Below are 26,877 nucleotides of genomic sequence, written 5' to 3' on the forward strand. Positions count from 1 at the left end.
ATGGGACATCCTGTCACTGTATTTGTTCCACATTCAGTTGTGATCTTGCTCACCCGAACCAAGACACAGTATCTCACCCCTAGTCGGCTGACTAAGTATGAGAGGATTCTCATTGGTGCAGAGAATGTAATAATCTCCCGATGTAATATTCTAAACCCTGCCACTCTATTGCCCCTTCCCATTGATGCAGAGGCAGGAGATGAAATTGAGCATAGCTGCATAGACTTAACTGAATTTAGCACAAAACCCCGTCCGGATATCAGAGAAGTGGCCTTGGTTGATGAAGACCTCAAAATGTTTGTGGATGGTTCATGCTTGAGACATGAGAATGGAGGTTTGAGTGCTGCCTATGCTGTAGTCACTTTGGAAAGAACCCTGGAAGCTTCCTATCTTTGCGAAGTTAAATCTGCTCAAGTAGCGGAGCTCATTGCTCTAACAAGAGCTTGTAAAATAGGGAAAAACAAAAGAGTAACTGTTTATACTGACAGTCAGTACTGTTATGGGGTTGTTCATGACTTCGGCCAGCTCTGGTTGCAAAGAGAATTCATGACTTCCTCAGGTTCTCCTATCCGAAATGGAAAACCAGTACAAAACTTACTAGAAGCCATCCAATTGCCCAAAGAATTGGCTGTGGTCAAGTGTGCGGCTCACCGATCTGGAAATGACGAGGTGACAGCCGGAAACAGATATGCTGACCAAATTGCCCAGTACTGCGCCCGACACAAAATGTCCCTCCTAATTAAATTATGGGGAGGTGAAAGCAGCTGCCAACTGATGTTGTTTGAAAGATTGGGAACATGGGATGAATTGAGAGAACTACAACAGACAACAGACAGGAAAGAAAGGAACATGTGGAGGCAGGATGAATGTCGACCAAGGAAAGAGGATGGTGTTGTGGTCCACGTGACTGGTATGCCTGTACTACCTGAACGACTGGTTACCGCAATGGCACGGATAATACATGAACCAACACATATTGGGAGGGATGCCATGTGCCGAATGTTTGAAAAGGTGTTCTACAGTCCAAAATTTAGGAGCACAGCAGACAAACTTTGTCAGAGGTGTTTAGTGTGTCAACAGTTCAATGCAGGAAAGAAGACAGTAGTGGAACAAAGTACCATTGGGAGAGCAGAAGGTCCCTTCATTAGGATGCAGGCAGACTTCATAACAATGCCCCTGTGCAAGGGATATCGATATGTCCTGGTCATAGTTTGCTTGTTTTCCCGGTGGGTGGAGGCTTATCCAGCAAAGAAGAACGATGCCCTGACGGTAGCTAAATTGTTACTTAGGGAACTGATCCCCCGCTTTGGAATTCCTGAGACAATTGAAACAGACCAAGGTGGACATTTTTCAAACGAAGTCCTAAAAGAACTCTGCAAAGCATTCAAAATGGAGCAAAGGCTGCACTGTGCCTATCATCCAGAGGCTTCTGGAATAGTCGAGCAGATAAACGGCACTCTCAAGTCCAGGCTGGCAAAACTGTGTGACTCCACAAAAATGAATTGGATAGAAGCTTTGCCCATGGTGCTGATGAGCTTGAGAAGTATTCCAAACAGAAAGACAGGCCTGAGCCCCCATGAAGTGCTGATGGGAAGAATGATGCGACAGGCATGGGTACCTGGACACAAACTGCTAAGTATCTCTGATGATATGGTGCTAGAGTACTGCAGGCAGTTGGGTGACCAAGTGCGTTCTATCTCTCACCAGATTGGAGAGACTGCTGTCGAATGGCCTACAACTCCAGCACACAATCTGAGACCAGGTGATTGGGTGGTGTTGAAGAAACACACCCGGAAGAGTTGCCTTGGACCAAAGTGGGGCAAGCCTCGACAAGTGATCCTTGTCACCACAACTGCTGTGAAGTGTGCTGGTGTACCAAAGTGGATCCATGCAAGTCACACGAAGAAGGTGACTGGAGAAAATGCGACTGAAGCCGGAGGTAGTCCAGCTGAGGAGACTCCAGAAGAGGGTCCGGATCCCGCTGACATCGAACTACCAGGCACAAGTCAAGAAGTTGAATGGTTTCCTGCTGATGACCAAGTTCTTGATCCAATAAGAACCAGAAAATACTCTTACCTAGGTAGTGAGTGGGACAGTGCAGGTGAGTCAGAACAAGAAGGAGAAGGTCAGATCATCAAAGCCATCATAAAATCTGATCAGGGAATAGGCCAAGTAGGGACAGTTCAAGTCATCGACACTCCTTCTGAGACAGAGGAGACTGGAAAGGGACAGATAGTAGTCAAAGCAGAAGTTCATGCGGAAGAAAATCAAGAGATCGAAGAGCATGAACAGGATCAGTTAGTAATAGATGAACGTGTTCAGGAAGAAGAGTCCAGTGAATCACTAACAAACGAAGATCAAATACAGTCTAAACCTGAACTAGGTCAGCTTAAGGACCAGGCAGAAGAAATAGATGAAAGACCTGGAACTAGTCAGACAGGAAGGGAAAAAGACACTGCTGAAGCAATAGTGCGACAAAGAAGAAAAAGCTAAAGAGTTCACGAGGAAGAGCAAGTTTCCTCGACTACAAATAGGATCGAAAAGAAGGATGAACCCCGATATGTAAAAAGACTAAGAATAAGAATAAAAACAGTCGAAGAAAAACTAAAGGACCGAAAAAGGGCTGAAAGTGAAGGAAAAGAAGCCAGAGGAAAGTCCATCCGGAAGGGCGACAGAGTAAAGAAACAGAACAGACTGTATCGAAGCCCTGAGTGGACCTATTTGGTGTTGGAAGAAATTGATGAGCCCGAAGCCTGTGGCAAAGGTGACGAAGAGCCAATTGCTAATCGGAGTTCTGACGAAGACCCTCCTTGAGGTGAAGCGAAGTAAAACCTCTGCTGAGAAGAAACGAAGAGGGGTTGGAAAACGCCACCTGTAAGATAAAATGTCTGATTCAAATGTCACTGGAAGGTCCAGATTTAGCTGTTGCAAGACATGCTGTAAAATATGCATCTGTAGTGTAGTACTGATAGTAATGATATGGATAGGATTAACAGTGTTTATACCTTTTATGATAAGAAAAGACCCTAACATATATCCTACAGACTTGACGACACAAGACGCAGAAGTTGTACATACTGAAGAAACACCACGAAGGGTAGAAAGACGTGACAATGCAATGAGTCTGAGACATACACGACCCGACTTAGAAGCATCAGATGAGGGAGAACTACATTATCACCAAATGAAGAACAGGACACACTTAAATGTTTTCGCAAACCTTTTAGTGCACTATGTAGAAGCTATGGAAATAGAAGATTGCTATGTCTGCATGATGCTACCTACTTCAGTGGCTGAAGGCGTGACATACCATCATTTACCCCTGACCTATGGAATTTCCTGTAGTATTTTAGCTAGTTTATTTTATAGAAGCATTTTACAGTACTATTACTCAAACACTGACGTTATCTTTTCAGAACTTCCTATTAGAGGGAATCTGAACCTTGTACATACCCTTGGTGGAGTGACTCGCTACATGGGAGAATATTTCCTGACTATAGGTGACATAGACTTAGATGAAGCTAGAAAAGCTAACCTGACTTGTTCCTTACATGCACAAGAGAAAATGTTCTTGAAAATGGCGGAGAAGAGAAGGGAAAAGTTTCAGAAAAAGGCAAATGACGAAAAGAACAGAACCCCTAGATGGGCAGAAAACATGGATAACACCTCGCAAAGCGAAGTTACTCCTGCTCTGTTGCTGGATTTTGAACGGAAAGGGAAACTCTGTCTTCATAGAGAAAAGACTAGTTATTATAACAATGTATTCATTGGTTCCAGCGAGTGTGAACATAATTACAAGGTAATTGGAGGTTGGGGTTTCAAAAATGGGTCAGAACCTGTGTTTCCAGGAATTTATTATATATGTGGAAACAAGGCTTATTTCAAATTGCCGGATCACTGGTATGGAAGCTGCTACTTTGGCATTGTCTTTCCGAAAATATACCATGTGAACAATGCAGCTGGAAACAATGAGATTACTAATGGCTTAGTGCGTAGAAAACGTGAAAGTGTAGGAGAAATTGTAGGTGATATTTTTAGTGCACTGATACCTGGAATGTGGGTAGTTCTGAATACTCATAGAATCTGCAAATTATCTACAGTAGTGGATCGGTTATCAACTGACACTGCTGCTGGATTTCTGATGATCAATACCGAAATGGTTGCGATCAGATCAATGGTTTTACAGAATCGCCTTGCTCTTGATACCTTATTGGCAAAAGAGGGCGGAGTCTGCAGGATGCTGAGGGCACAACATTGTTGCACTTACATTCCTGATAAAAGTGTCAAAATTAAGAAGTATGTAAGAAACATAACTAATTTGGAAAAAGAACTTAAACCATTAGAGGTTGACAGTGCCTGGAAGAGACTGACTGATGGTCTCTCCTCTGTAGGTAGCTGGTTTTCTAACTTAGGTAAAAGTCTTCTATGGAAAATACTGATGCCAATAGCTGGAATAGGTGTGATTGTTCTGATCATATTCATCTGTTGCAAATGCCAGAAATGCAGAAAATATATAGTGAATAAAAGAGGAAAGCGAAAGGCTGAAGAATTAGAATTAGAAGAATTAAGAAACCAGATATGTAAGAAAATAAAGAACAATCATACACACAGAGAGGCGGAGAGAAAGCTCAACAATAAGTTCACTGAGGTTGAGATGGATGAATTGGATGAATGAAGTTGGCATCTGTTTTCATGTGTAGTGATGATAGTAAATATCATCAAAGAGGGGATTGATGGAGCAAGGATTCGCACGTAACGCGACTTGCTCTCTTTCATGAACCTCGCCTTAAATCATAACTGTACTAACTCCGATTGTTTGTCATTTATTTGTATTTCCCCAACACACGGGTGTCCCTAGGAGGCTTGCCTATGTGTTTTTTCATCGTAATCAAGCTTGCACATTAATAAAATGGGCGCTTTGCAGAAATTCAGTCTGCGCATGCGTCGGTCATACCCATGTGATGTGACGCACTCGCAATCTGGAGGGAAAAGTTCGCTCATGCGCAGTGGTGTTAAAATGGCCGCTTGTCACTAATCATGCTTCATGCTATCTTAAGCCGCTTTTGTCTATGCATCTTTTCTGCACTAACTCTTAATGCTATAAGTATTATAAAATAAGGGATTAAGAGTAGTTGGTCATGGTGTACAGTGTATTTATTTTATTCTGTGTTATTAATTTGTTTTCGCTTACTTTTCATGTACCGTGTAAATGAGGGCCTTGAAGTAGGGACGGGAACCATTTTGAAGCTGACGTAACACACATCACGTGACCTAAGATCTGGGACGTGCAGCAATGGAACCTGGCCAGTTGGCCATTGAAAAGGGGACTGTCCTTTCCAGGCGCACCTTCGCCCTTGAAGACCTGCTATTTTTTACTCTGAAAGCGCAACAATGTTGCAAACCTTTTCTTCACTATTGTACTTTCCCACACGTATGCCTGGGAACCCAGATGTTAGGGGGAGGGTAATGTCACGTGAAATACGTAATAAGAATATAGGTGGTACCTATGTCCTAACCACCTCACTTGACCAATCAGAAGATGGGACTTTGTCATATTGCAACATTTATGGGTGGTCTTGGGGACTCAAAACAGTATATATAGCCTAGCTTAGCTTAGAGAAATTGTCCGACTTGTCCGAGTAGCAGACCTGTCACTGACCCTACGAACTCTATAGGTGCCTGATACAGAGTGCTGCGGAGCATTCTGCCTGAAACTTTCCACAAACTCCTAGGGGTGGAAATTAGTCCTAAGTGCTAAGCGAAGCACTTTGCTGGGAGATTCGAAAACCCAATCGGGGTTTTGGCAGATTCCGTGCAGAAGAGGGGGTAACGCTGGCGTTGCATCCGAAGCTGTGAGGGGTTGGTCGTGCCTTGGTGAACCCAGTCCTGACCCAGACCTGAGGGGTATCCTGTCCCGACTGTCCGTGAGCTGTACCTGCTCACCTTCTGGTATTTCCTGAATCCTTGAGGGTCCTTGTCCCGTTCTTTCCCAACTGACCCGTGGCCAGGGTTAGTCCTCATTCTCACCTAGGTAAATATTGGCATAGGTGTCTGTCTATACTATACCCTCAACTTTTCCTCCTCTGATTAAAGCAATCTTGCCTGTGGTATTCTCCATGTCTCTTTTGAATGTAATTTCATGCAATTGATTAGTAGTAAATGTTCCACTTTTACCCTTCCTTTAGGACATTGTAGAAATCCAACTGTTTATTTAGATTGTTCCACGTATTCCCTTTCCCTTAGTATGGTTGCCGTGAAGTTAGAAAGATAGCATAAGGTTTAGGAAGTAGTATAAAATTATTAGGTCACACAATAGGTCTTCCTCACGTCCTTGCCCTAGATTAAACTGTATTAGATAAATGTTCATTATGATTCATGCCCTATAGTGTTCCCTTTTACTCTATGATACTCACTTTAATCCATAGTTATATCCTGGTTCTGATACTAATCATTGATGTATTACTTTGCATTTGCCTACTTGTAATGGCATTTTCGTTCTAAACTTTTACTATATAAAACCCTTAAACCCATCAAGGTGTCTGTGGTCATTATACATTAAAGCGATACTAAAGGTATTAAATGTGTAAAGTAGAATTTTCTCCCTTTTAGGAAAACCCTTATCACCCCTCCACTGCTAGCTCCTGATCCGTCAGGAGCAATGTGCCTGTGGTAAGTCAGGTACATGAATAGTGAGTGGTGTAAGAGTCACCCACTTGACTACTCATAGTAGCGTGACAGAGGTTTCACCCGGTTCATGCAAAACACGGTCATCATATGCACGCCAGGGCCCAGTGCGTGGAAAATTTGGAAATCTAGTGACCCGGGTGACCCGCGCGCTCTATCAACACCCCCTTAGCGCTGGTTTGTGCTATTTTTCCCCACAAACCAACAAAAATACCAATTTGTGTTGGTTTGTAAATCCCCATAAAGGTTTTGTGCCGGGTTTGCATTTAAAAAGGAACGCAAACTTGATGCAAAACCTTTACTTTACGTGATAAGTAAACAGTGCTAATGAAAATACTACTTCAGTTCCAACCCACTGCATTAGCTCTGCTCTAAAAACAAATGTTGGAAATGCTGCCTCAGTTAATAATCAAACTGCGGATATTAACAATAACTATTAAAAAAAAGTATTCTTGAAGCTTTCTTCTTATGAACAGAACTCACTGCTTAACTCAGAGAAAATGCTCTTACACTCTTTAATACAGTTAAAATGCAATTGCTGACATTTGTCATTATTTAAGACCCAACACCAAATAAAACTTCCTGTTTGAACGCGGGTGATTGTGGCCACCGCCCCTGTTTGAAGCAGTCTTGGCACATGATATGTTCAAGCTGCTGGAGCCTGCGACCCAGAAGCAGTAGCTGGTAGTGCAGAGCGGGTGTTCAGTCAAGAGAGCAGCTAACCTATACTCTTGTGCTTCAGTGCTTCCCTGGTTATCTTCTGTGTTGTTTGCCTTCGCGGTCTCTGATCCCCTGTGCGTAATACAGAAGAGGAGCGAGTGCAGGGGTGCCTAGGAGCGTTAGGACTAGAAAATATTGTAATTGTATTGTAATTGCATTTATATAGCGCTTACTATCCCTGACGAGGCGTCAAAGCGATTTTTCAGCTAGTAGCATGCTACTCCAGAACCTCAAGAAGGATTAGTGTTGAATTAGTATAGTGAAATATGAAAGTAATTTTTGTGGTGGATGATATGTTAGTCGGTTATTTGGATTGAGAAGGGTAGCAAAGGGATAGAAGAGGGAAAGAGGTTTGCATATGTATGTAGCACTTGTTACCCCTGATGGGGTGTTGAAGTGCTTTTTCGGCAAGTAGCACGCTACTCCGGAACCCGTAAAAGATTTGTGGTTAATTAGTATTGTCAAATATGAAAGTAATTTGAGTGGTGGATATTAGGCAGTTATTTGGATTGAGAAGGATAGCTGAGCAATAGAAGAGGGAAAGGGGTTGCATTTATATAGTGCTTGCTACCCCTAATGAGGTGTTAAATCGTTTTTTTCCGGCGAGTAGCACGCTACTCAGAACCCATAAAGGATTAGGATGCATTTGCAATTTGGATAATCGCAAAAAAATTGCGATTACCTAATTTGCAAATGGAAATGGGTTCATGCATCAGAAAAGGCCTTTTTCCAGTCGCAAATGGGCCGATTCGCAGAATCGGCCCATATGTGACCGGAAAAAAGGTTGATGCATGTGGCATCTACATTTTATTTTATGTTTCTCAACTCTGTTTGTCATTGGCACATAAGATACCATCATCTACATTTTTCAGTCAACTGGGTGTTCCATTGGGCAGCTTGTAGTTTTGCTTTTAACAATTTCACTATGGGATCAAAACCGAAGCATAAAAAGTGTTGTTGGTTAAAATGGCAGAATTAGTTAGAAGTGTGATACATAACATGAAGCTACTTCTCAGCTATATTTTACCATTTTAAAAAATAATCTACTTCAGAAACTGCTTGTTTTATGTGTAAAACCAAAGGTAAACTTTACACACATACTGCATTAAAGCAGGCACTTGCAATTTAAATTGTTTTTTTCTTATGTGTAGTGGAAAGATTTATACTGAGCTTAATAACACAATAAAGGAACAACATGGACAGCTTGGACAGCAACCGCACAACTTTCTCTATCACAAATAATAAGTTAATGACGGGTGACAGGAGCAGAAGCAACATCACACCGTCCTCTTGTACATACAGAACAAGTACAACTCAGGTAGTTAGAACACCAAAGAGTGAGGGAAAGGTGTAATGACACATTTTCCACAAATAAGTATAAACATACAAGAAGTACAAAACTCCTGTAAGAAACAGTCAAACCTCTAATCGGATTACTGTAGAGTTATGTGCTCATATAGAATGGTGTACCCTCAACTTCCTAATGAGCTATGCTTCATCAGTGGGTCTGAAAACTAGCACTAAAAGCAGCCAAGGGTATTACTATTCACTGGTTGGACAGTCTCCTAGTTATGGGTCTGTTATGTCAACATATATGTTCTTCCTTTGTTAAACTGCCAGACCCGTATTAAAGGTCTGTGTGGGTGAACTAAGCGATTTTTTGCAACTGTTTCCCCACTGCAATATTAAAAATAGAGGAACCAAATAATAGACACTATTTCTCTTTTCAATCAACATGTTTCGGTGCTATAATTTTGCCCCTATGGACTCATGCATTTTCCTGAGGACTATAGGTACCAAATATTGTGACACAGTCCCTGGCCTATGTTCATTAGCTTTAAAAAGGGGGTGGCAGATGGAGAAATGTCCTCAACCTCCACTCCTTGATTGGACATCACAATGTGCTATTGGTGAGACGGTCAGCACGTGCAGCATGTTTCATTTAGCGAGTCACTGAAATCATACTCTTGCTATGAAACAGACCATGCCCATGCTCCCAAGCCTCACTCGTAGCTGACTGCATGTGGGGGATGTATGACGTTACAACGCATGCTTTTACCACGCATGCCTTTACAACGCGGTTTTTACAACGCATGCCTTTACAACGCATAGTGCTTTGGGGCGCTGGATAATGAATAGTTTAATTTACTATTCCAACTCCAGTCCCCATGTATATTAGGGAAGGTGTTGGATAGTAAATTAAACCTATTCCCTATCCTAGAGCGCCCCCCAGCGCAATGCGTTGTAATGGTTTGCGTTGTAAAAGTTGCGTCGTAAAGGCACTGCGTGGTAAAAGTTGCGTTGTAAAGGTTGTTTACCCATGTGGGCAGTGGGAGTGCATAGGCACCTAGATCACAAAGTATTCACCCAGAGCCAAAGCAGCTCCTCCCTTGCAATTAGAGGCAATATGGCAGAGCATGTGTTTCATTTCTGGCGGTGACCCATAATTCTCTGCGACCCCATTTGTGTTGCATCCTGTCTGGAAATGCAGTGCTATGGAGGCTAAGAACAGCTCTTACCTCAGCCTTAACCTCCAGTCCTGTTGCAAGTTGCATTGACTACCACTTTATTTATAACTAAATTATGAACCTTTACATAAACATGTGTATTTTGGATTGTTTCAGATTAGCACCTTAGATTATATCACCACACTGAGTGTCCTTTATTAGAATTTGTGAACCACACCCTGTCTGCTGTGAGTCATTTGTCTTGTTCACCTACATAAGACTTTATTTTTATAGATGGAGCAACATAATGGTTTATTGCACAATACACAAAAGAGAGTGTTTGCAGTGCACATTCGGAAAGCACATTCTGAACTGAATTATTTCAAGGTGCAGCCAAATGTGATGATCATTGAAAGGGAAGCAGAGGGAAGGAAAGCAATTGCCTAGAGTCTCACAATGTAGTCAAACTGGGAAGCTGTGGTTGAAAACAGGGTCTCCGGGTCTGGGCCCCCAACTAGTTTTTGCCCTGAGCCCAAAAAATCTTCTGAGTGGGCTAGGTATGTTATACAAGTACATTCAAAATATCATTTTTCTGATAAACGGGGGCAACAACAATGTAAACACCCCTATTTGAATGAAAGGTACACCTTGGATAATAAAATGTAACCTTTCCGCCTTCAGAGGCCAGGTACAATAGGGTAGAATTGGTACAAGATTTTCCCATCACAAGATAAGTACAAATTGGGCGGCAGCAGTGCAAGATTTACTTTGTCACAGACCAGGGACAGCAAAGCAGAACAATTCAAGCTTTACTCTCTAACAGAAGGCAATCATTTCAATCTTTCATTTGCAGCAGAACAGAATCAGGGCGGTAGACTAGTACAAGTTTTCATCTCTCATGGAACAAGTACAGTTAGGGCATGATTGACATGTAGGCTACAGAAAAGGGGATGAGTGAATGAATATGCGAGTTTTGACACAATTCTCACTTAGGTGCTAGTCTGCTTCAGCAAACTAAAAGCCATGTTTCTGTCACTTGAAGGTAAGCGGATTTAACCTGTGATTTGTTGTACCCCACTTCAATTAGCAGGTACTATATGACATCACGTTAACCCCTTGCGTGCGGCGGGAATTCACCGCCCATGCTAACTCCGCCTTGCGCGGGCGGAGTCATGACGGAACGGTTCCGTCATCAGCACAGCTCACCCGTAGCTGATGACGGAACCGCTCCGTCATCAGCATGCAAGGGGTTAAAAAAACTGTTATATAGTTGCTTTGATTGAATCCAAATAGAGCTTTCTTAATGGTGAAAAATAGAAAATTGCGGATTAACGGGAGGGAACACGCCCTGACTTAAAGAAGATCCAAGATATAGGGGAATAACTAACCTAAAAACGGACGCAGGTATACCTTAAGGAACACTGTGATGTATTACCATTCCGCTGATTATTCTCCAGCAGGGGTCCCTTCTATGTCTAACTGAACATGCGTCATAAAGTCTAGTTAAAACAGCGACCCGAACGAGAGAATGAAGAGGCATAACAAGCCATATAATCCCACCAGCAAAATCCTTGTAGCACACTTCAGTGAATAAGCACAAATACCAAAGATACAGAAACAAAAACAAATCTGTATCATGTGAGATCACGATGAGGCACTAAAATAAAGTAAATACATCAGCTTAAGAACGGGACGTTATCGTTGTATGTACACGATATGGGCAATAAATTGATAAACTTTATACGATAAGATCAAGGAGTTTTGAGTAACGCGAAGAAAAACGCGTTGTGTTCCCATAGTAATGCTTATCGGATTGGACGTTTTTCGGCCAATCAGAAAGCAGACTAGACCTCCACCAACGCTTGTAGAAAGGCGGAACAAGTCGCTGAATTGTGCCTTTCTTCACAAACATAGACAATGTGGATAACATAACCTTTAAATCACTTAATAAAATTATTTATTTGAATAGAAAGAGAAAAAACCCACAACATGCGAAGCCAAAAGCGTTAGGTTCCTATGGAAACGGCTTCCGTATTGGACGCTTTTCATCCAATCATAGACCAGATAATGCCGTCAACCATGCGTTCAGCAAGGCGGAACAAGCCTCTGAAACGCGTTAAATCTCCATGGCAATAGAGTCAGGAGCAGCCTATTACCACGAAGATACCACGAAGATAAGTAAACGACCAATCAGTGCGTGTACTACAAATACTAGCATAGAAGGTTAGTCCAACTATCAGACTGAAATTGAACGAACGACGGAACCGGCGACGCTGTGACGAGAAGGAGCAGGGAGGCCGCAAGAATTCAATAAGGTATGGGGCAGACAAAAACGATATTCAGATAATAAGAGAGACCCCTAGACCCTAATTATCCCTACCTTCGAGCACAACGACAAGTTACAATATCGTGGTAAAATGTCGAAAAAATTCTCCCTTTATGGTAACAAATTATCCAATTAAGGTATGGCCAATAACAGGTACCTCTGTCAACAACTTGATAAACATCCTGGGAAATGGTTGAATACGAGTGGGGTAATCAATATGCAAATTTCCCTAGGAATAATCATAAAAGCTTACAGTGTCATAAGACCCGAGAGGGGAACCAAAATACATACTACCCCATGGGATTAATACAAACTCCACAAAATGTATTCCCATAGTGCAGTGGGCAAAAAGAAACGCAACAAGATAACACACCCTGGAGAAAAAAACTTTCCCTTACGCCAAGCTAGACCGAAACGACTGCAGCGGCTTGCCCTTGCGATAATAGGTGAGTGTGAATGATCCAAATAAATAAATAAGGAGAATTAAATCAGAAACATCACCACCCATGGAGATGCCTTTATTATAATACTATTCCCATTTCTTAAAGGAATCTGGATATTGAATCCATAACGGTGGCTCCCTCGCACAGTGTGGAAGGCAAGATATATCATTATCACAAGGTATATGGAGTACCCTTACTAAATAATTAGAGTGCAGAAAATGATCATGGTAAAAGGAGTAACGTTACATCTTGTTTTCCCTGTACATGTAGATATTTCTATATTTTGAACTCAGCAGATGCCAGCAGACCATATAAAACTGAGGCACTGCACACCACTATAATCCAAGTGGAATTAATATTAAAGGTATATGGAGTACCCTTACTAAACAACTAGAGTGTAAAAAATAACAAGGGACAAGAACTAACAAAATCTCTTATTTCCCCTGAACATATAGATGTTCTCATTTTAGAAGTTAACTGATGCCAACAGATCATACAAGACTGAGGCACAACATACTACTAAAATTGGAGTGGATTCTAAAAACAAAAGATTTTGTGCAAAAGGTAAGGCGATCTGCCCGAGCCAATAAAAATGCTTACTTAAATACTTGAAGTTGGAATGGTGTAAAGCCCAACATAGACTCATCTAAACCTTCCTGATGAGCCCTTGCCAAAAATGTAGTGCAATAAGGATAGAATTACCCGGCCAGTATACAATTCAGAGGGGTAGAAATATAGAACAACAGCCATTAGCAACAACTACTGATGCTTGATAACCTGTAGACATGTAGATTGAGTTTAGGTACATAGCCATAATGCATTGTTTTATATAAAATCCGCCGTCTATTGTTACAATAATAAATGTTTGGTTGATGCAAGATAAGGCAATAATAAAGACAGGGTGACATACAATGAAACACCATTAAGTAGGGCTATATGTGTAACAAGTGATATGTACTAAAACAGATACTAGTGGGTAACTTTGTGTTTTTAAACATTTTTAGAATCGGTCCTGAAGACGCCGCGTCGACTTTACCTGTGATTCTTTAAATTCGTTGTACCCCATTTTAATTAGCACGTACTGTATGACATTATGTTAAAATATTAGTTATATGTTTGCTTTTATTGTTGTTTTTAAACGTGATGAAATAATGAAATGTGTATGAAATAAGAATAAATTTGTATATTTTTTAACAAAAGTTATGTTTTAGTTTACATTTTTGTCACCTGATAATCAAACTTACACACAGTCATATTATCTTGTCTTTTTTTGTAATTATTTCCTTAGAATTCAGTGATGATGTGTACATCAGATACTTGTTGCTCATTGTTGTAAACCCCACGAGAAAGATTTAACCCGGCTCATTTAGACCCCTTATTAGTCAGAGGTATACATATTACGTCCTTTGGCGACCAGGTCATTTGGCCTGTACAAACGGGACACCCCATACTTTTGCAATGTCTGTCACTTGAAGACCTGCAATTTGTGTTGATTGATTGGCTCTCCATGTATTGAGAAGTAGCCATTAGCTGTTAGGTCATTACTGTTACTTGGAGTGGCATTTCTACAGCCTAAGGGGTAGATTTAAAAACTTGTCGGGCAGTACAGCGCAGCAAGGCACCTTGCTGCGCTGCCTGACAGGGAAAGGGCACAGGAATGTGGCATATTTAGCCACATTGCTGCGGCAGCTATTCCGCCGCAGCACTAAAAGGGCGGGGCGGCCGCATGCTGGTGACAGAACCGCTCCGTCACCAGCCGCGGTTGGGCTGTGCTCGTGACGGAGCGGTTCCGTCATGGCCCCGCCCACCTAATAGAACGCGCTGCGCAGGCGCGGCGGCCGGGCCATGACGGAACCGCTCCGTCATCAGCACAGCCCAACCGCAGCTGATGACGGAGCGGTTCCGTCATCAGCATCGAAGTAGTTAAGTCAATACTGCTCATTTTTTGCCTTTTCCCCTGTGCTGTAACCCCTTTGGCAGGATAGCTCCGAAGCAAGTTCCCCTGCACCATGGTGAAAGGGTGCCTATGTTGCATGCAGGTTTGATTTTGTGCTGGAAGGGCACCTTTCTCCTCAAAATCTTTCCTGGGAGGCATACGTCTCTATGTGTGTGTGTGCTGCAAAATGCAGGACACATAGAAAGAGGAATATATTTATCCTTGTTTTGCCTCTGCTGGGAAGCATATCTTTTTTGCACATTCCCAGCTTTACCAATTCTGGTGAATCTGGGAATGCGTCAACATCCATGGGAGTTGCGTGGGAACATCCAAGCAGCACCCATAGAACATCTTCCCTGGTTAGAGTAAATCTTGCTCCAGATTTATGGAGCCACTCAGGGCCATGCAAAGGGGCCTTGCATGGCTTCATAAATCTCACTTAAGGTTTGAGCCACCCATGTACATATTGCGTGGTGCATACTCGACACAAATTGGATCATAAATAAGGCCCTAAGTAACTAGGCTCTAGACAGGCACACAGGTGCCAACCCTTTTGCAAAGGTTTTAAATGCACCTTCACCAGACCCCATGCTATCCCAGACTCCTTGCAGCACCGGTTCAAAATGTTGGGGGCCGCCATTTCTGCTGCACTCCCCTAATACATTGCAGCATTGTGATTCGTTCAGGGGAGCCTGTGTGTCGGGTGCTTCCTGCTGCTGGACGGACTGCAGAAAGGAAGAATACGTAAGTGAGGGGGCGGCCAACCAGCCGGCCGTTCCAAGGTAATTTATTTTTTTTGTTATTAATTAACTCCCTCCCACACCTCCACACCCGCCCGCCCGGTAGCTGCCGCTAGTGCACTACATCATACATGTTACAGCCATAATATAATTGCTGGACGTGCCCTCGTTTGCGATATACTCAAATTGCATCTAAGTGCTAAATTTGGTGTCACCGACGCCTTTGATCAGGGAACACCTGTTTACTCACGCTCTCGCGGCTGCCTGCCAGGTGCAGCACCCATTCCCCCTCTGCTCCATTTCTCCACGCCGCTATCACCTGTCTCTGGCTCAGGCGGTAATGAGGACAGAGCCCCAGCTTTCATTGCAAATGGGTCAGGACATGGGGAGCACAGTTGGAGACCAAGCAGGACCAGTTTGCCAGCAAAAGACAGGGAGCACACAGATGGGGTGGTTTCTGTGAGGAAGGGGCAGACTTAGCTCGTTTTGGGCTTGAGGGTCCAATATGACCTTGAGCTGTGCCAAAGCCAGAGCCAGGAATCTGCCTCGAGCCTGGCTCGAGCTTTCCCTATCACTGACACATTTTACGAGTATTCTCAGGCTCTACTAATTGGTATGGCTAGTAAGCCACTTTGTGCATGCACTTTATGATGCAATCCATTTTGTGCATGCACTTTATGATGCAAGCCACTGTGTGCATTCACTTTATGGTGCAAGCCACTTTGTGCCTGCACTTTATGATGCAAGCTACTTTGTGCATGCACTTTATGATGCAAGCCAATTTATGCATGCACTTTGTGATGCAAGCCACTTTGTGCATTCACTTTAAGGTGCAAACCACTTTGTGCAAGTCACTTTGTCCATGCACTTTATGATGCAAGCCACTTTGTGCTGGCACTTTATGGTGCAAGTCACTTTGTGCATGCACTTTATGATACAAACACACACTAAGGGTGAGCATGAACACGAAAGAAAAAAATAATTGCATAGTACAAGAGTAAACAGCTTGCAATCGTTAAAGCAAGGCTGATTTTTCGTGGATAATAAGTCCCTAATAATGGATCCGACTTACAAGCTAAATTCATCGAAAACATACGTTTATGACCGAATTTACCATTTGTATGCCTGGCTGGAATTCACAAAGGCATTCCTGAGAGATGAGTGTAGATTTCTCTGACATGACTGCAAAGAATCAAACTCAAGAGTTTAGAAGATCTTATTCCAAAACATAGCTTAATTCGAAAATTAGAGATCTTCCATATATATGGACATTTGGAGACATTACCAAACTTGGATCCAATCCCTTTCCAGCCTGGAAAGTCTCAGAGAATTACCTTAAGTACAGGACCCTTCGAGGTTAGGAGAACAGTGATTTCAACATTTGGTAGACATTTATGGAAGAGATTTTCTGAAAAAACAAACTGTGGGGACTTTTTACAAGCCCGGAGCGCCACTGGAGCTTCACTTTTTTTAACACTTCGGTGGTGCCCTATGCCAGCCCATATTTACAAAGCCACGGTAAGCCACTTTGCGTAGATTAACACATCATTGTAAATTTGGCCTTCTACAACGCAGTTCTCTTTGGCAAAAGGGGTATGCAGTGGGTGTTGCTGTGGGCATTGCTAACAACACCCATGGCTTTTGGACACTGCTCCAGGTTTACAAGGGTCTGTACATCTGAGACAGCACCAAAAACGAAACCATTTCCAAAGGAGGCACTAATGTGCCGCAATGAGGAGAAATACTTTATTTCTCCTTGTTTTTTGCTCTTTCTCTGTGTGCTGCATTGTGCAGCACACAAATAAGTAGCAAAACACCATTAATGATTGTTTTTCTGCAGGAAGGTGTCCCTTCCTGCATAAACACAATCATCTCTGCAATGAGGCATCCTTGCAAGGGTGCCTGTGTCGGAGGTAGGCAGTTTTTTTTAGCACCAACGCAGGGGTGAGCACAGGGGTGCACCATATTCTTGTAAATATAGCACATTCCTGTATTTTGAAAATGACGCAGCTCTGCACAGCAAACTTGTTTGCTGCACCGCACTGCGCCATTTTCATGTAAATATTATCCGTGGGCGGAGAGTTCCGCTCTGCCCGCGGAGTGTGTGGAGTTTTGCCTACCCCGCGCTCCGCAAAGTAGGTGGAGTAGGCAAAACTCTGCACACTCCATGGCGGAGCGGAGTTGTCCGGCCCCGCCTCCCTCCCGTCCTATTAACAATTAAATTACAAGCTTTAAAACCAATTTAAAAGTAAGGAAAACAGCTTAGGTTAGCTGCGGTGTCCCGGGGCTCCCTGTACCTCCTTCATCGCGACTTCTTCATCAAAACTGCGCATTAGCAGGCCTGTGAGTGCGCAGTTTTGATGAAGAAGCTTGTAATTTAATTGTTAATAAGGCAGGAGGGAGGCGGGTGGTGCGTATTGGGGCTACGCAGAGTGTGTGGAGTTTGTTTTCCACTCCGTGTCACTCCGGGTAGCCCCACTACCCACACTACACCCACCCTTAGTAAATATGCCCCTATGTGTTTTCAAGATTTGCGGGAGGGCTAGGTAGGGGGCGAGGTGATGAGGGAGTGGTAGGTTGATGAGTGACTTTTAGAAAAGTCACATGGCATTCACACAAGTACATCTGGAAGCCTGTGCTTAGTGCAACTTTGCAAATATGCTTCGGGTAATGTTTGAGTTTAGGGGAAAAAATAGAAAAGTCCACTGACATGGAGGCATTTATCTCTGTCCATGATTTTCCATAAATTATTTTTATATATACGACTTTTTGGTTAGCTGGTATGCATCTTGTGAAGACTGCACATAGCTGGGGTGATTCTGTTCGTAGGAAGCAAACAATACTCACACAGCACGTGTATGCCTGGTACGTAGCTCATATACTTCTGGCTGTTGCCAAGCTAGTGTCCACTACAGAATGCTACTTTGAAAGCCCACTCAGAGTTCACTCACGGATAATACCCCTCAGAGACCCGCTTCTGAAAATACTGTAAGTTAATAAGGCCCTGATTTCCGACTGCAAGACTTATGGTGGCGGTCCAACATCCACCGCAGTACGACTTTGAAAGTAATTGCGGCGTGGACTACGAGTTGCGCCAGGGGTGGTGTAGTTGAGCCACAATGTAAGATACTTAACGGGACTGGCGCAGTCCTACTGAGCATATTACAAGTTCCGCCACCGCCAGCCATTTCATAGTGGGAGCCCCGCCATGAAAAGGCTGGTGGTGGAGGAAGAAAGGGGGACCTACAGGGTCCAATGCCCCCTGCCATGGGGATACTTTCAGGGGAGGTACAACAAGTGGCCCCATCAGAATTCTCCCAAACTTCCATCAAGGTATGGACGTCATAGGCCATGCCCTGCTGGAACTTTTTTGCCATTCTCATTGCGGTGCTGGTTTTTCAGGCACTGCCATGGGAAAGGCAAAGGACTGTCCATCGTCCACAAGTTGAACTCATAATACAGTGGCGGTCTTAGCCAGGTCTATCGCAGCTGTGCCGGCTGCCAGCACAACCGCGCCAACGCATAATCAGCCCCTAAGAACTCTGCACCTGTGAGCATGTGAGGGAGGCAGTAAAGGTGTCTCTTAAAGGCGTCCCATGTAGGAACACAGCTTGTGATTAAAGGATGGCATGTCACTCACTGTCAAACCATGTTTAGTCTCCAGCTTTATCCTCACTTTTCAATGTGTAAGTGAGGCACTTGACCAATTGTCTTCAGAATCTCTGCATGTCTCTCTCACACTATTATTCTTTGACTCTGCCATTGCGATTTCACTTTCTCTCGCTCCGTTTTTCTATTGGTCTCTATGTCGCTCGTCTCATTGTCTCTCACCCATGTGTTCCCTATTTTGCTAATGGGATTTTGTGTAGTCAAAGATAAGTTATATTGCAGTTGTTGATTTTCAACATGACATGCACATATACTACCTGAGCAAGGAATTCTAGCGGCAAAAAGGATATACTTCAACCCAGCAGCTTATAGGTAAAGAACATGCAGATGAGATTGTATTCGCCTGGCTTTGAGGATGAGGGTCTCGTTGAAATAACTGCAAAACATTTTGGGGTTGTTCGACAAGAATGGAAACCTCTCCCATGGAGGCTGACATCTTGCCATCAGCACATATTATTTCCGGTCACAATGATTTTTGTTTTGTTTGTGTTGAATTTTACAAATTCTCTTGACATCCATGCTTTTATCCTAAGCACTGTGTTAGATTTTTTGTTCTCACAGGAGATGATGTCAGTGTATCTCCACCTTTCTCAGTTTATCTCAGTTCTTGGTGTGCAAACTCTGTTGATCATTTTGAATCTTTAAATAGCCAAGAGAGTTGATGTGTCTGTGGTAGAGAATTACATGTAAAGTATAGATCACAGATGTCCATTGGAATGTGAAACAGATGAATAGATTCATACTGCCCCGGTGTTGTTAGGTGCAACTGCATATGCAGAACAAGAATGAGAAAACAATGGAATGGTGCACCCGTAGCAGTAGTATGTTTACTACCGTCAAATGAGTGAGTCCGGAAAAATCTCCAATATTGTCATCAATTTTATTTAATTACAAAAGAGCATCTTCCAGCCAAAGTATTTCCTTCAAATTGGTTGCATGAACTTCATCAGGTCTAAGTATCACTGATCCATAGGTACGTTTATCAAATGGTATCCTAGGTCTCATACAGCAAGATACCATGCATCCAAGACTTAAGATAAAGCCATACTGCAATCAGTTAGGTACATGAAGTGATTATTCACAATTGGCCATCTGATAATACCACCGTTCAGATAGCCCAGACGCGGTGTTCCGGTAGTCAGAGTCAAATGAGCTGTACCAACTGGATCATACTCTTTTGTAATTAAATAAAATTGATGACAAAATTGGAGATTTTTCCGGACTCACTCATTTGACGGTAGTAAACATACTACTGCTATGGGTGCACCATTCCATTATTTTCTTAAAAGGCAAAACTTTATGAAAATATAGTTCCACCAAAGCGGATGTTAACAGTATTTCAGCAGCAGGAAACTGATAGGAGAAACAGGCAAGGAGCAACCGTTGGTAAATGCAGGAAAATTTGCTACAGAAAATAGAAATGGAGTAAAGGTAAGGGGCCCGCACAGGAACCAGTGAAAAGCCAGGAAAGAGAGGAACTTCCTTTTAAGTTTATATTAAAAACAATAGATTTCTCAAGCACAGCGCAAGCGCTGTGTAGGCGAAACCTAAAAAAAGTACTTAAATCACATAGTCGCACTAAATACATTACTACACAAAGTAATTTGAATATCGAGTCATGGGTCCGTCCCTCTATATGATCTCTCAGGGGTGTGTTGCAGCATAAAAGCTGATTATTCTTTACACAACACAAAAACTGATAAAAACACAGAAACTCTAATGTGCATTTTCAATGTCTATAGAAAAAAACATTGAAACTGGGAAAAGGTGACGTGCCAACACCATAAAAGCATACTTGGATTTGTAGAAATAGATTAATCAAAATGCATCGAGTGTGATATGCTTATTAACTGAATATTATAGCAAACAGTTATGAATATTATTGATGAAAATGCTTTCACTGACAAAATAGTGCAATTCTTAATGATGAGATTTAACATCTTTACTGTTTCCATTGTAATGCATCATGGGAAGAGGGAGTGGTGCAAAATTCACATGCAAAATGTTGCATGAATGATATTTTCAATATAAATGCTTAATATTATTAGAGTCTGAAATATACTAAAATTATTTTATCATAATGATTTTAACACTAATTTACATATCAGTACTTTGAAAGTTGTAGTAGTAGGCCATATTTAGAGATGGACATTTCTATGCAATAATCACTGACGTTACAATTATATCTCTATATGATATGGTTGATTTATTTCATTATGGTTGACATTAATTATGTTTTTTTGCTAAATAAGAAATGCTAAGTTTAAATGCATTTAATTGTCTGTTTTATAACGCGGACTTATTTAACAGTCTGGTGTATTAGACTTTGCTATATTTCCTCAAATGCTGATTTATGTGTTCTGTTTCTGTAACATTCTTTAATCAATAAGACACTTCCAGTGTTCAATGTGAGTGAATTTGTGCGAACTTGACCTTATGACTAAATCCATTAAAAGCAACAAAGTATATAAGCTCTCTGTCAACTAAACTGTGAGGATGGAAAGGACAGCTGTGTCTCATGAGCAGCATGCAAAAACATGCTGGAGTATCAAATTTGTACCTGGTTAAGGGAAGAATGGCCACATGACGACCAGTCCATTGTAGTGTGACAAAATGATGTCACAAATAGCCATTTTGATGTATAAAAAGTGACTCTCCAAAGGAGGGGGGACACGCTGCCCCTTGCTTTTCCTTTTGGAGTTCTATTGCTGCTGCTCTTAGTAGATCGATTAGAATCCTTAATTGCCGAAAGACTGTTCGATTACCTTTCACTGCCACATGCCTTTTCCTCGTTGCTAATGAACTTGCCTGCTGGACTATTTGGTGCTGTCTGGTGAGAGACTAGACCTGAACATTCCTGATTATTGCTCCATTCTCCTTGCCGATGCTCATGGACTTTCCTTAGTGGACTTTAACTTGATCTCTTTGCCCTTCTAAGAAGCTCTTTTGAACAATCTTTCTGCCTTTGTAGGTGGTAGGAATCTGTAACCATAACCATCCTCTTTATGAATTCATTATTTAGCAATTGCAATACTTTGACTAAATGTGTGGTTTTATTCTACATGCTTTAATACATATGACCGAACTGCTCAAATGTTACTTATATGCATTGATTTTGGATCTTTATTGCAATGACAAAATGTACCTAAATTGTCTGAGTCTTTTATTATGATTAATGTTTTTCCCATAGATATTGATTTTTCAATGTATTACAGAGTCATAGAATATTTTCCGAACATCATGTTCTGCTGTTATTACTCTGTGTAGCGACTGCCGAACTCTTGGTTTGTATAATCCTGGTTAGACTAAACTTCTTTTGGAGGTTGGGTCCTTCAAATGCAATACTTCGTTTGTGTAGCATGGTTTTGAGGGTACTTGAACCTTATCTCTAGCTTGTGAGTTGGATACAAATTATTGGTCATCATTGGGTAGCTAACAGTTGGACATCCTGATTTTTCACTCCTCACTATGGTGAAGAAAGGTCCATCAGAGGACCAATGCCTCTGCGGTAAGGGTGGGCGGAGCTCATGGAGTTCAACTCTGCGGAATTCCACGTAGTTAGCTCAAAACTAAGCGGAATTCCCTAAAAACTCAGTGGAATACAACAGAAGTGTGGCTCAATGGTTAGAGCAGCAGACCCTGATGCAGTGGTATAGCCTGGGGCCAAGGGTTCAATTCCCGCCTTGGCGGGACTTGTTCTCAATTTCCTCGGACCTGATAATTCTCGCCTCGGTGCCTATTGTAATCATGGAGTCTCACTCTGCAACTCTGAGCAATAGCTTGCTTAATCTCCACAACGGCCCCAACAACGCTAGGATGCCTGGCTTCACCTTGGAGGTGCCCAGGAGTGGGCACTTCACAGGGAAAAACCAGGAAGGGTTCCACAGCGATATGCGTACAAGCGCCGAGATACCCTCATGGGTCTATTCATGCGCTATACAAGTACTACTACATCTACATCCACGGAGTCATGGTAATACCTTTGAGGGCACCGGGGGAGGGGAGTTCAGGGTTTCCACACGCTGTACATCACAGCAGGCACTGTCCAGAAGCAGTCCAGCGGGAACCCAGTGCCTGCAGTGGTGCAGCTGCCTCCAATGCCCCCACCACCTTCCACTAGCTGGCACTGAGGGGCACTTAATGCTTCTACTGTGCACTTCATTTAGTGCCTGCTGCCGCATATTTCAAGGTCTGCATACTGTCTACCCAGCGACATCCTCCTTGGTGAGCCTGTGCTGGAATCGGATCTCCTTCAGAGAGCCGCTCTCTGCTTGTACACCTGTAGGAGAGAGGACGCATGAGCAGCAGCGATTGGCCATGGCTGAGTGCAATCACGCATGAGGAGCAACACAAAGTTTGTGACGTCACTCCTAGCTGTGCTCATTGGCTAAGCTGCTGCCATCAAAGCTCTGTGATAATTGGAATCCAATGAGTGTTAGGCAACCAGGCACTTGCAGTCTAATTCTGCAGATGCGCACATGCACAGAGTGTTGTTGACACCATCACATTACTGCTGGTAAGAAAGAAACATAGATTATCAGCAAGCTTTGACTACTATGTCCTACTGCTAGCAATTATTATGATGGGGGCCCATTGTCAGTTCTCTAGGTGGGCAGACCCGCCGGTAAACTCAGCCATGTGGCGGAGCAGTTTTTTGCTGAACTCCACGCTCCAAGTGGAGTGCGGAGTGGCAAAACTCCATGAACTCCACTGGTGGAGTAGAGTTTGCTATCCACACTTACTCTATGGTAAAGTGTAGAAACTGAGTACAGTAAAAAAAAATGACAAATCATTTAGGGGCTCAGTATAGTTAGTGAAGAAGAAAGCTTCCACTGGACCATGTGTTAAACATTCCCTCTCAAGTACTCTCTCCCGCTCGGGCAACCCTATCAATTATAGTCCCAAGTTTCTGTTACAGTATCTCTGTTCTGAAGGGAGGCAGAGGCCGTCGTTACCTGCTTTTTGGTCATATACAGCCCATGTCGTTGGCATTTATGCCAGCCTCCCTTTATATAAGACTTGCCAACTAATATAGCATGGTGGGTTCTGTTATAGCAGTCATTGCTTTTTCAGATTTTTTAGCTCTCCATGGCTGAATGCTGCTGGATCCTATGAAAAGACATGTGAGGCCTAACTTGGCAGAATTTTCCGCAAGGATGTGTTCCTGGCAGTTGCAGTCTTACCAGTTCAACCAGCTTTAGGTGTCAGCAAGGCTTCTCCCGTGACCTGCAGCAGCTACCAAGAAAACATAATGGTTGTTGAATTTGTACAGTCTTTTGGGTGTAGTTCTCAGCAGGGACCACGGATAGAGACCTTTTTGACTTTGCTGTCTTGTGTTTCGACTTTCTATGGTTACTATTCACAATAGGAAATGCTGCGCTTCGCCTCCCTATGCATCTTTCTTCCTGTCGGGCCAAGCAGACTCCTTTACTCTCTCAGCAGTCAAACACCCTTCTATATACTAGGCAGACCCACAGAAATGATAGACTTCATGTGTGCCATCACGTTCGAGAGATTGGCTGTCAGGCAAATACTCTTTTCCGTGGTCATGAAAATCTTGGAAGGAAATAGAACAAAGTGGGGTGGATTGAACCCAGCCTTTTATACCCTTTTTACAGATTTGATGCATTGTAGATCTATTTTTTTCATGCTTCAGAACCGGTTTCTGTTGGTTCCTTTACAAATGCTATTTCCAGCATAATCTCCAGGCACATACTTTGTATAAAGTGATGAATCAAAGCATGCAGCAATGGGTCTGGCTCAAAGCAAAGAGTACCCCTTAAAATGGGTGCAATGAAGTGTGAGCTCTCTGCACTTGGCTGTCATCACCCTCGCTGAAGCAATAATCAGGGGCAGACAAAAGGGCTGGCCTGGCCTATACTTATGTTTGCTTTTTACAACAGAAACTTCAGTGCCGCCCCTTACCTCTATCATCATCTAAACAGCAGTGTTCAGAGAAAAAGAATCATATGCCCCTTGCTATGAAAGTCTTCATGGAATTTCTAAAGGTAACCCTGTCCCCATCCTCCACACTTCAGTGTATGGAGCTCCATGCTGCAGCCACGATGAAATAAACGTCCACAGTATGGGGTCGCTTTCCTCATCTTTTGTCTTGTGCCATGCCAAATTGGGTTCTCCAATACCTCTGGATTCCCTACTCAGACTTGTACACGGATGTATGACGGAACAACGCGTACCGTCACAACGCATCCCTTTACCACGCATCCCTTACAACGCAAGTCGTTACCACGACTTGCGTTGGGGGTGCGGATATCGAATAGTATAATTTACTATTCTAACACCAGTCCCCGTGGACCCTAGGGAAGGTGTTGGGATAGTAAATTTACTATTTTTAATCCTTTAGCGCCCTCCAGCGCAAGTCGTGGTAACGACGTGCATTGTAAGGGATGCGTGCTAAAGGTACCGCGTTGTAAAAACTTCATGGTAAACGATGTTTACCCTTGTACACACATTGAGTCCTACTACTATACAGGCATTAAACACTCATTGTACACAAACAAACACACACACACACGCACACACACAAAATTATAGCCGACATGCACAGCACAAGATCTCTGTCTGAGGTTCTGAGTTTCACATTACAACATAACTTTACACAAGAAGGGTCAGTAAACCATGTTCTCACTGAAACAGAGAAAAAAAGGTCCAATCAAAAAATAAATTACAAAACACGATATTCTGCCTCCACTGTCTTATATGATACACCCTGGGCAAGACAAATTCTACTATGTCTCTGAGTGCATGCTTGGTGCACCATTCCAAGTCACATGACAGGTCCTCGACCTCATATTGTCCTCAACTGGCTAAAGCCACTGTGCGTATCCTAGATTAGCATGATCAAAATAAAAGTCAGGATATAAGTTTCACATGCAGCTGTGCACTCATGGCAGAGGTGCATGCCTACTCACCAAGCAGGGGGCCATTCCACCCTAAAAACAGAAGACAATCTTTAGTTGTAACAAGAATGAAAACATTTTCAGCTCAGTAATCAACACTTTCTTATCTCAGGAGCTAATATATGAAAGCGAGGTTCAAACATCATGGATGGTCACTTCTTTTGAGCATGATCAGCATGGGCAGAAATCATGGCTACTGCAGTAAGAGTTACACCAATGCAATTATGTTTGCACAGCCCAGATGGAGGTACCAGTCTTTCCTACAAAGTCCACTTTCTTACCAAAACAGCTTGAGTCAAAACACATAATTCTTGCTTTTTCATTGAAACTCGGAAAGTAACAACTGAGTGTACCTTTGTTTGAGCTTTTAACTGATGAGCACCTGGACGGCACCTCCTGCAGGCTAGGCAGCTTTGCATTGAGAAGGGGACTAAACAGTAGCGACTGCTACCGGACGGGGGTGGCGGAGCAGGGGGGATTTTAATTAACAACAACAACAAAAACATACATTAGAATGGCAGGCCAGTCGGCCGCTGCCTCCCTGCGTCCTCTTCTTTCCTGCAGTCTGGCCAGCAGCAGGAACAACCCGACACACAGGCTCCACTGAGCCTATCACAATGCTACAATGCCGCGTTGAGATTGGTGTGGTGGATCGGTGCTCAGACTCGAGCAGAAAGTCTGTGCATGTTCCTACCAGGCTGTGTAATGCAGCCTGGTAGGAACATGCAAAGTGCGCATGAACTGTTTGGTCGGTCCAAGAGGGGACTCCCCTGCTCTAACCAGCCCAGCCCCACAATGCACACATACATTATTGTCATTTTCTTTTTTCTTTTTGCCAGTTGGGCAACGCTCCTCCGACTTAGCGGAGGAGCTGCCACTGGGACTAAATATGTTTGAACCTGTTAAATGTGTCCTTGTGTCAGCACACAGCATCAGAACACATTACAGTAGAGCTGGCCAGGATCCATGTTTTGATTGAGGAGTACCTGCTG

Source organism: Lissotriton vulgaris, chromosome 7 (assembly GCF_964263255.1).
Source record: "Lissotriton vulgaris chromosome 7, aLisVul1.2, whole genome shotgun sequence".
Taxonomy (NCBI): Eukaryota; Metazoa; Chordata; class Amphibia; order Caudata; family Salamandridae; genus Lissotriton; species Lissotriton vulgaris.